A 12,062-nucleotide genomic window follows, 5' to 3' on the forward strand; every position below is an offset into this window, starting at 1 on the left:
GCAACTTAAAAAAAATACCTTGCTAGGAGCATCACTGTTAAGTCATGTTTTAAAGGTTCTGCAGGTGATTTTAATGTGCAGGTCAGGGTCAAAACCACCGACATGACTAATAGTAGCAGTTACCGTGTATTGTTACTTGCTGTGTGCCAAACACCATATGAAGATCTCATACACATTATCACATTGGGATACCCCATTTTATAGGTAAGAAAACTGAGGCTCAGAGAAGTGAGATCCGCTGGCTAAGATCACATACCAGGTATCATTAGAAGAGGAAGGATGGAACCCAGGTCTCTGACTAGAGTCCACTCATGTAACCACAGATGCCTATGCCACAGGGGTCTGATTTAAAACAGCACGCCTGATTTAAATATTGAGGAGAAGTTCCCTTAGGTCAGCGGTTCTCAACCTGTGGGTCATGGCCCCTTTGGAGGTCGAATGACCCTTTCACAGGGGTCGCCTAAGACCATCAGAAAACATAGATATTTACATTATGGTTCATAACAGTAGTAAAATTACAGTTATGAAGTAGCAACGAAAATAATTTTATGGTTGAGGGTCACCACAACATAAAGAACTGTATTAAAGGGTCGTGGCATTAGAAAGGTTGAGAACCACTGCCTTAGGTAGACAAAGAGGAGAACGCTTTTCAGGAAAAAGTACAGGCACACTTTGTTTTATTGTACTTGGCTTTATTGCACTTCACAGATGTTGCATGTTATATAAATTGAAGACAAAACCCTCCCCCACTGGAAAGATTGCAATACACGCTCTATTGCTGTAGTCTGGAACCAAACCTGCAACGTCTCTGTGGTTGGCCAAACTGAGCTCCGCATCTCTGGAGGTGCCCAAGTAGAGGCTGGGAGTCAAAGGTATTCTGGGACAGATTGTTGGGTAGCAGGGCAGGACAATGTGACAGCTGTGGCTCACTCTCCTCCCAGAGTCTAGAATTTATAATGAGGGGATGGAGACCAAGAGGAGAAGGAGGTGGACCAAGAGAAGGAGAAAGATACTTGGACCAAGAGAAGGAGAAAGGCAGTGACTTGCTCAGAGTTTAATGAGCAGATACATCTATCCTGTGTCTAGTCTCTGTGGTTTGAACATCCACTAATGCTTGGTTCTGACATCTTATCCACCCCCAAACAACTTTCTACTAATCACATGTGCCAGATAAATATCTATAATAATAAAAGCATAATATGCAAATCGACCCAATGGCTGAACAGTGGAACGACCATCCAGATGACCTTCCAAATGAAGCCAGGGCTGGGAGGGCTGAGGCAGCTGGGGCTGTGAAGGCCTACTCCTGCATGAATTTCATGCTTTGGGCCTCTAGTTAATCAATAAAAGCCAGAACATAGGACAGGCAAATGTAGGACTAATATTGAGGCAATTCACATTTAAATATTCACTTAAATGTTGAAATTCACTATTAATTGTTCTATTGTATAGTACATACGTAAGTGTACAATGTGGAAAAGTGAGAAAATACAGAAGGATGTAAAGCAGAAAATAAAAATTATCAAAATTTCACCAGCCAAAGAAAACTACTGTTGAAATTTTGGTTATAACTTTCCAGAATGTTTTTCTTTTTTCAAATGTCTGTAGGTATGTGTATTCCAAAAGAAAAAAGAATCCTGCTATAAATATAATATTTAATCTCTATTTTTCCCACAACATATATCATGACCATAATGTCAGATTTCACTCCCATAAATCTTTCATAATTATAATAAACTAGAGGCCCGGTGCACAAAATTCATGCACAGGGATATGTGTCCCTCAGCCCAACCTGCACTCTTTCCAATCTGGGTCCCCTCGGGGGATGTCTCACTGCCGGGCCTAAACAGGCAGTCAGACATCCCTTTCACAAGCTGGGACTGCAGGCTCCCAACTGCAGGCCTGCCTGCCTGATTGCCCCTAACCGCTTCTGCCTGCCAGCATGATCACCCCCTAACCACTCCCCTGCCGGTCTAACTGCTCCCCTGTCGGCCTGATCGTCCCCAACTGCCCTCCCCTGACAGTCCGGTCACCCCCAAATGCCCTCCCCTGCATATTCCCTCTTTATTAGATAGGGTTTTTCTTTAACATATTGGACAGCCCTAACTGGTTTGGCTCAGTGGATGGAGCGATGGCCTGCAGACTCAAGGGTCCCAGGTTTGATTCCGGTCAAGGCCATGTACCTTGGTTGGAGGCACATACCCAGTGGGAGGTGTGCAGAAGGCAGCTCATCGATGTTTCTCTCTCATAGATGTTTCTAACTCTCTATCTCTTTCCCTTCCTCTCTGTAAAAAATCAATAAAATACATATATAGAAAAGAAACATTTAAGATTCCTCCATATCTGCCTGGCTGGTGTGACTCAGTGGCTGAGACCCCAGGCTGGGGCTGGGATGAGATCACTCCATGGGGAGTGAATTTGTTTTTGTTTTTTATAAATGGTCAGGAGGGCCTCTGGGCAGCATTCTGCCAGGCCGCTTACTCTGCTGGGACTCCAGTGGGGTTTAGAGGACTGGGAGCCACCATCTTTTGTCACGGAGTGATGGTTAATTTGCATATTACTCTTTTATTACATAGGCTATGTATATTAACACCTTTTAATAATGATATGCTGCTGAAAAAACACAGTGGGTAAGAAAATTCAGTAAATATGGCATTTGTTGTTGCTATTACTGCGGCTGATATAGCAAAAGGTGGGTCTACAAATAGGTGGAGACCCATATTTGAGTGGTTGACTCACAGGACAGCCAACAGTCCTTACTTTCTGAATGTGTTTCTGTAGTTGAGAGGTGACTCAGTCTAAATATTTAATCTTATTCAGGCATGGGAGGCTTCGTTGTGAGATTCCAGTGAGAAGCAAGTTTTCCCTTATTGCTAGTAAAATGAGAAATGGAAGGAGTGACTGCAAAGAGGCAAACTCCTTTCCCAAGGTTCTCTCCTCCTTTACAGGGAGATACTGCCCCCCGGAGGCAAAGGTCTGCACAGGTAACAAGGCCCCTGAGGGAAAATGAGTTCCCTCCTTTATGAATACCTGTCCATCTTTCTTTTCCCTGTCTGACCTACTGTCTAATTACTAATTCCTTTTGTTAATGAGCTGTGATTCTTTTTCTACGTGAAATTCCATATACTCAGGAGGATGTAGGACCCAAAAGGGACTCTAGCCTCTCTGAAGCCTTTAGCAGGAAAAGCTTTCTGTTCCTGGGGGCCTGGTGTAGAATGACAGATGACAGGGGCCTCTCTTCGAGGACCTTCGAATTATATAGGATAACTCACCCATGAAGAAAATTAGAAAATAAAGTCAAACTAAGTATCTCAGATTTAATAGGGCTCCTATAATTGGTTTCAAAAGACCACTAAGACTTTGTATTAATCTAAGAGAAAGAATCATGAAGCTTCTCAAGAAAAGTGTGACATTAGGGCTGAAGAAAAATCCTCCAGGCTGGGAGGCAAGGTCAGTGCTCTGCTGTCACCCTGAGGGTAAGGGCTCAGGAACAAAACTATATTCCCTGGGCTTATACAAATGCATTAAGTAGCTTAAAGTTAGTCTTCAGAAAACTGAAACATAAAAGGGGTTTTTTTCTAGGAAAAGGTGACTTCCAGGTTAAAAAAAAAAAAAAGTTTAAGTACTTTAGATGACAGTTAAAACTATATTTGTCCAAAACAAAATAGTATGTCTATTGTTTTTAATTACCTAGTATCCATCTTAATTATAAAGTTAAGATCGGCAGCTCAGCTAGCGTGGCTCAGTGGTTGAGCGTCAACCTATGGATCAGGAGGTCACAGATTCAAGTACCGGTCAGGGCACATGCCTGGGTTGCAGGTTTGATGCCCAGTGTGAGCCATGCAGGAGGCAGCCAGTCAATGATTCTCTTTCATCACTGATGTTTCTATCTCTCTCTCCCTCTCCCTTCTTCTCTGAAATTAATAAAAATGTATATTAAAAAATAAGTAAAATATAAGCAGTTTATTTAATACTACTCAAATACTTGATATAATTATTTAATATATTCTGGATGTAAAATATAGTTATATATCTCCTGGTTTTGCCATGTGAGAAATAAAAATGCAATCCTAACATTTTGTTTCATGTGAGAAATTTAGCATTTTTCAAAATGCTAAATTAAAGTTCTAAAATTTAAAATACTTGTCTTATAAATTATTATTGCTTGCACCAATATTTTAAAGTATGAAAACATAAGTACAGGCATACCACTGGATTGAGTTTTTATTTAAACAACTGTTGTCATTAGGAACTAGTTTCAAAAACTTCAGACAGTATTACAATTTATGAGAAACTATAGAGTTCCTCCATTACCTTTTATACGTAAATTTATAAGATGTGATCTCTCTTTGGTAAAAGTTTTATAACAGTATTATATTGAACTTTAATGCTCACTTAGTATATTTTTCTAAAATCCCAATTTTCTTTGGAATTTTGGGAAATTGATTATTGAGATACTTAGTTAATAACCAATATTTAACTGGGACTTTTTAAAGTCTTTAAATTGTGCCAAGCACTGTGAAAAATCAAAGATTTTAGTCTAATTTCTAACAAGTTAGTCTTCCACAGTTTCATGGACGCTGACAGAAGACACACGACTCCTGGGTCAGAGACAATAATACTCCCAGCAACCCCAGCATTTTACAATATGCAAGTCCCAATGCCCACTAGGTGAGCCAAAGTAAGTCAGATGATATCTTCATGGTACACACAGGGGATTGCATTACAGGAGAGGAATCCCGAGTTTAAATAACACTAATCTATATATACAATATAGAAATATGCTAATTAATTGGGACACGATAATGAGTTGACCGGACAGGAGGAAGTTTCCGGGCAGCATTGGGGGCAGGGCAGCAGGGGCCTTGGCGCACCTGCGCTGGGGGAGGGCCCAATCGGCAGCGGCTGCTTCAAGGGCTAGAGAGGGAGGCAGGGCCAGACCAGCAGCGGCCTCTGCTGCTGCAGGGCCCAGGGAGCGGGCAGGGCCGGACCTGCGACTCAAGGGTGGCCAGTGCTGCGTGATTTTGAATCACGCACTGGGCCTCTACTATATTATAATGAGCAGTTAGACAGCATGAGGCTTGTGCTGGAAGTAGACATTATTATAAAGGACAATAAGTCAAATTTCCCTTTGTTCTGGAGGGAGTCACAATCTCTATCTCCTGGTACTGTTCTTTGTACAAACAGCTTTGAAAGATAGCCCAGAGCAAAGTTAGTCATTGCCTCTGCTCTTAAGACATGGAGAATAATGCAGAAATTCATGAAGAATTGTCTTCCAATACAGAGAAAAATAAAAAAATAAAATGCACAGTTCCTGCACAACATCTATGCATGTTTTTATGTATGTATCTTTATGCATGAACACTTTTTCCTTCAGAAAACTTAAATTAAGATGAAAAACATAAACATACAATTATGATATATAGGGTGGGGCAAAAAGTAGATTTACACTTGTTTGTATGGAAAGTAAAACAATAATTAATAAATAGTAATACACAAGTAAACTCTATTTCATATACTCACAATTGTAAACCTACTTTTGCCCTCCTCTGGACTTGATAAAGTTATTTTAAAGCTAGCGTTTTTTTGTGTGTGTGTGTATGTTTTTTCTTTTTATTGATTGCAGAGAGGTAGGGAGAGGCAGAGAGAGAGATAGAAACATCAATGATGAGAGAGAATCATAGATTGACTGCCTCCTGCATGCCCTTCAATGGGGATTGAGCCCAACACCCAGGCATGTGCCCTGATTGGGAATCGAACCATGACCTCCTGGTTCATAGGTCGATGCTTAACCATTGAGCCATACTCACCAGGCTAAATCTAGTGTTTTAATGTTTTAAGTATTATTATTCAAACTAATACGACTATCTAAGTACATATGTAATGTAAATATATTTCTCTTTTTTCCACGTCCAGCCCGGCTAGAGAGCGGGTCCAGTTCCTGAGTAGAGGAGCTGGGGATTGAGAAATAAAAGAAAGAAAGAGACAAGACACAAAATGGAAGGAAAAAGCTGGGGACCAGGTGGGACTGCTGCCCTCTTCTGCTGGAGAGACAGTGACCCAAAGCCAATACAGCATGTTCATTTTATACCCCCAAATACCAGGAAGTTTCACCAAAAGTTAAGACACCTGGGCTGAAATGAAGGTCAAGCTGATAACACCCTTGCCTTTTTGGCAAAGCACGTTCCCAGGGCATGGCTTTGCCTGTTGCCTTGGGTTCAGCTGACAATAATTAAAGAATGCCCATGTGCCTTCCCAGGAGCTCTCTACACACATTTACATATCAAAGCTATATTAAGAATAATAACACTTCTTAATTACATATAATAAAGGAGAGATGACTTGTAGTTTCAGAAAAGAAACAGGGTATGTCTCCTGGTATGTCATCTGTTGTCAACATGAAGCAGATAAAAGTTCTTTGCCTAAATTATGTACTGACATGGTAGCAAAATTTTTGTCACCCTTCTGGGTGTGTGCTCTCACTTTTCACAAGTGTGCCATGTTTATACGAATCCTCATGATGCTTTTGAGTACTTCATGATTGAACATGAGTGTAAAAATAATGCAGTTTGCAACTGCTGAATGATAATTTCTAGTGTTACCTCTGTGTAGCCAGTATAAAATATCTATTTGTCATTTTTAGCCACCTTTGCTACTATTGTTTATCAACTGTCCAGTCTCTTAGGTGTACTTTTTCATGTTATTCATATCTACAAAATGACTGCAAATTCAGAAGCTTTGGACATTTACAGGTTGTTATTTTCACTCCAACGGTATTTGCTGCTCCCTCACCTTGTCCAGCTCAGCACTCACCAACTAGGAGGGGAGGTCAGGAAAACAGGTATGACTTGGATGCTGCAGTATTTTCCCAGAATTGCTCTCCTGTCCTGTAAAAGCTGCCCTTTCCTGTGAGCCCCTCAATGTTGAAAACAATGTTAAGACTAAGAGGAGCACTCCTTCCTGCCTGGGGAACCTAGTGAAGAGTGGCTCCTATGAGCACACTCACGATTATGAGCACCTGTTAGAATGGGTGGGCACAATGGCTTTCCACAGAAGACTTCTAAACAACAATGTACTTCCAGGTTTTGAATACCCTTGTCTGTTAACAATGTTGGGATACACTTTACAGGGCAGATAGTAAAAGCATTTTGTTTTAAGGCCCTGCATAAATGAAATGTCAGAGCAAAAATCTTAAAGAAGAAAAAGGAGAAGGAGAAAGAGAAAAGGAGTAGAAGAACAAGGCAGGGGAGGAAAAACCAACCCAGTAGCCAAGAATTTTTTAAAAATTGGATAAAAGTGGCTGGAAATAGTCCTCATAGCAAAGAAGCAAGTAGCAGTGGTTACCTGTGGGGAGAGGAGCCGGAAGGAAGGGGCTATGAGGAAGACTTCTTTTGCATCATTGACCCTTATGCTCTGTTGCATTTTATACAAGGTGTACTATTGTTTATCAGAAAGTGAGTATGATAAAACAACGCTCTTCCAAATTGCAAAGCTGTTCATAGAGTGATGTGTGTAGTAGCAAAAGATGGAAAGTATCTAAATGTCCATTGAAGGGGATCAGTGAAATGAACTGTGTACATCCATGCAATGGAATACTGTGCAGCCCTAAGAAAGGATCAGGAAGCTTATTATGCAGATATGGAAATGATGCCTCCAAAATATATTAAGTTAAAGAAAGAGAAAAGAAGAATGAGTGATGTTGAAAAATAAAGCATGCTTTTATTTTCAGTAAAATAGACACCATTTCCTTGCTTGTGCCTTAACAAATACAGAAGGATACAGAAGAATTTAATATCACTGGTGGAATCTGGACAGAACAATTATGTGTCAGTTAGACAATAGTAAGAGGATGACTCTCCACTGTAAGTACTTTTATACCTTTTTAGACTTTAACCTTGTAGATATATTATCTGTGTGAAAAATGAAATTTTTCGGAAGAGGAAGATAATAGTGAAATGTTACCAATTTCAAAAAACTTCATCTGCATGCAGTTTGAACACCTCTACCAAAGTTCAGTTGGTTTCCCAGTAAAACTCATTTAAATCATCTCTGAAAACAACCTGAGACTGTGAAGTAGAAAGAACATGGCAACTGAACTAACCTGTGGAAATAAACAATGAAACCCAGGTAGTTTTTCATAGGTGAAAACTTTCTTTGATGCACAAGTATAGATATACCAGAGTGCTATTCTTCCTATGAGTTTTTTAAACTTCTTAAATTGTGACAAAATTTTAGACTTAAGAAGAGTTGCAAAGATAATACAGATAATTCTTGTATACCACCTTTTACCCAGCTTCCCGCAATGTAAATATAATATACATAGTACAATTATCAAAATTAAGAAATTAAAATTGATACAATACTATAAGCTATACTTCATACTTTATTTTGATTTCCTGTGAGCTTTTAAATTATCTTCAAAACCTACTTGACTCAAAAAGCAAGCCATTAGTAGGAACATAAACACATTATTTCTTTCTGCTATACAGTAAAAATTTTGTATTTTTTTAATCCTTGGATTTTAACTTTTGTCACAAAGACTTTGCAAATGTTCAAAATAGCTATTGTGAAAATTTTAAAATTTGTGTATATAGGGTGACCCAAAAAATGTATACACATTTGAACAGCTGATAGCTCAATTTTGAAAATGAAATGTATTTTAATAAACACTAACATTATAATTATTCAAAGTGTGTGTGTACATTTTTGGGACACCCTATATGTATGTGTACAGACTGAATTTATACTGCAAACAATGGTATGCTGTAGAATTGTGGAACTGGCTTAAGATACTACTTGAAGGAGATATTGTTTCATCACTTAATCACAAAGTTTTGATAGTCAAAATGTACAAATTCTCTACTTAAATAAAAATATTACAATTCCATTCCTGGGCTTACCACCCAAAGCAGTGATTTTCAAGGATGGTCCTCAGTCAAGCAGCATCAACTTTATCTGGGCAATTGTTAGAAATGCACATTTCCAGCAATCTGTGCATTAGAGAGCCCTGGTTGATCCTGAAGGCTAAACCTTAAGGATCTCTGATTAAAAGAATTGTTTTGATGACTAGCAGGAGGGGTCTGAGGAGTTGAGGGACTAATAGAGAAAGGGAAATTCCCAATGGGACATTCAAATTGACTGTTTGTTCAGGGAAAGGTCTTGTTTCAAATGACTTGTTTGTTTCTCCTGAGTATGGACTTACTTTTCCATATATCAAAACTTGGCTTAGGCCACGTTTGACCTGAGTGGATTGGTTCCAAAGACCACCAAATGATTAACATAGAGCTTCCGTGTTGGTAACTTCTCTGCTAGAAACCAATCAGGAAATGAGCATAGGTGATCCTGGCTTTGCAGTTCTGAGGTGCCTAAATTTCAGTCTAGTTAAATTAAGACCAGTCTCTCAGCAACAATGCGCAAATTGTAGTTACCATAGTATATTACCTGTGAGTAATTACATTGTACCAACTTCACTGTCTTCAAAGCACTAGAAAAATAACAGATGTGCATCATGATCAGTGGCCAGTCACATGAATTCTTTCAGAGTCTCTGTGCATGTTATTCAGTTTTCACAGTCTAGCAAAGTATGTAGTTGCTTCGTTGTCTCCCAGTGGATAAACTCACATGACATTTTACAAAAATGGATGATTGAAAGAGGGAATTGTCCAATGAAACTGAAATTGCCAAGAAAGATAAAGTGATATTGCTAGGAGTGAAATTGGATGTGATGGAATGTTGATAAAGCTGCAATTCTGGAGACTCTAGGTATGCAGCCAGAGAAGTTTTGTGAAGGTGAACTGACAACATAAATGAAGAAAGTAGCTTTAACACAAAAAGAGAAAAAATTGTCCCAGGTGAAGTGATGCCTGGAAAACCCTTCACATTAAAGGATCCCTCAGAGATATTTCATAACATTAAATCACAAAGGATAAAATCTTGCATGCAAAAATAAGTTGGCAAATTGTATTCTGGGAAGCTGGGACCTATTATATGAGTGGACTGTTAGGCTTTCAGGGAATTAGGACCTGAAAAATTGTATAAGTTCAAAATGTTAGTTCAGAGATTGTAGTTGTCTTGCTTTAAAGTTAGCTTTATCCTCTAAAGTTTACTATTTTGCTGGTAGTAATGCTTAGTAAGTTACTGGTCTGGTAATAATATTTAATTTCTTCTTGTTGTTGTTAATCCTCACCCGAGGATATTTTTCCATTGATTTTTTTTTTTTTTGGGGTGGGGGAGTGGAAGAGAGAGAGAAAGACAGAGAGAAACATCAATGTGAGAGAAGCACATTGATTGTTTGCCTCTTGCACATGCCCAACGAGAGCCCAGGCCAGGGAGGAGCCTGCAACTGAGGTATGTGGGATTGACTGGAATTGAACCCGGGACCCTTTGGTCCACAGGCCTAAGCTCTATCCACTGAGCCAAACTGGCTAGGGCTGCTAATACTATTTAAATTATTGTCTCTTTTTCTGCAAGATATAATACTTGTGTATTTTCTTTATTAAGCTGGAAAAGGATTTTTGGCTTTTCTCCCAGGTTTATCAGGGTTATAAGGAAGGAAAGAGAAGAGGACAGGAGAAGGGAGAGAGGGGGACAAAGAGCAAAGACTGGAGAAGAAGAGGTGGAGCTCTGCTCCTCCCATCCATCCCCCCTCATTATTGTTCTATATAATATCTTTCTTTCCTTAGGGTTTTAATTCTTCTCTGTCTTTGTCATTTTACAGGTTCTTATGTCATGTTGTCTTTCAGACAGTCTTTCTATTATCTGAAGCTCATGGCCACTGAATCCTGCTGCTTGTTGTAAGTACTGACCCTCATGCATGGCGAAATTTTCCCATGTGTGTTTTGATTATTAGCTCATCTCTAGCAGGACCTGCTTTTTCCTGAGAGGACCCATTGTGCCCTGGGTGGAAAAGAGTCCTCCTGGTAGATCCATTCTCTCTTGACTTCTGCCAAGATTCTTGGGGTGTTACTGCTCTTTGACACATTTCTATGTTAAGTTTTCAGCTTGGGGTTGACTCATAATTCTACACTCACTCCTTAGGAGATACTACCCAATTCATTGATTTTAAATGTCTACATATGTCAATGACTATCAAACTGAGATCTTATTATCTGGTTTCTTCCATCCCCTCCCCAAGACTTCAGGCTCATATATTCAACTGCCTACTCATCAGCTCTACTTGAATGTCAAACTTAATATAATCCAAACAGAACTCTACATTTGGAGCCAATAGTAACAAAATAGATTGTTCAGTATATGCCTGTGGTAGGCCTTAGCCAGGCCTGGTGATGTAGCAGCAAATAAAACAGAAAAGTAAATCACTATAGCATAGCAAAATCTTCTTTATGGAGGAGTAAGCAGACCTTTGAGTATGAAGGTAGGCCTTCCCCAAGTCTAATAGTATGAGATGTTAAAACCATAGTTCTCTACATTGACCACCAAAATTTAAGTATAACTTCATGAGGGATCTCAAATCAGAGACTTACTATTTCACTATCTTTGTAGAAAAATCTCTAGACTAGCCAGATTAAATGAGGAAATCATGCCTAACTACATGGAGAAGGGCAGGAATTCCTGAAGTCTGCTCTTTCTTTTTTCTAGGTTAATTTCACATTTATTCTCATTACATTGAAATGAGTCATTAGTGTATAGAATTGGGCTATTCTATTGTCTTTCAGATTTGAGATCCAGATTCTAGTTTTCTTTAATTTGAGTATCTGAATCAGAATCAGAGGAGGTCAACTGCTGCTCAGAGCTGGAGAAAGACAGTAAACAGAAATGTACTTGACCTTAGAAGGCTCATATCCAGGACTCCATGCAGGTAACTGAGGTTCCTCCATGTAGATCACCTGTGTGTGGCAGGGGAAGGGCACAGCAGCTCCTCAAAGGGAATGTGATTGTCACAGGCCTGCGCTGGTATTTAGGAGGTGGGAGGTTAATCGCATGTGCACAGGGAGGACTTCAGAAGACACTGTCCGCTCATCTATATACGAGGATCCTGTGAAGGGCCTCTCCATAAGGACAGGGCCAGGGTTTGCTCTTTGGCCTCTGGTTGGCCTCTTTAA

Source organism: Eptesicus fuscus, chromosome 3, assembly GCF_027574615.1.
Source record: "Eptesicus fuscus isolate TK198812 chromosome 3, DD_ASM_mEF_20220401, whole genome shotgun sequence".
NCBI lineage: Eukaryota > Metazoa > Chordata > Mammalia > Chiroptera > Vespertilionidae > Eptesicus > Eptesicus fuscus.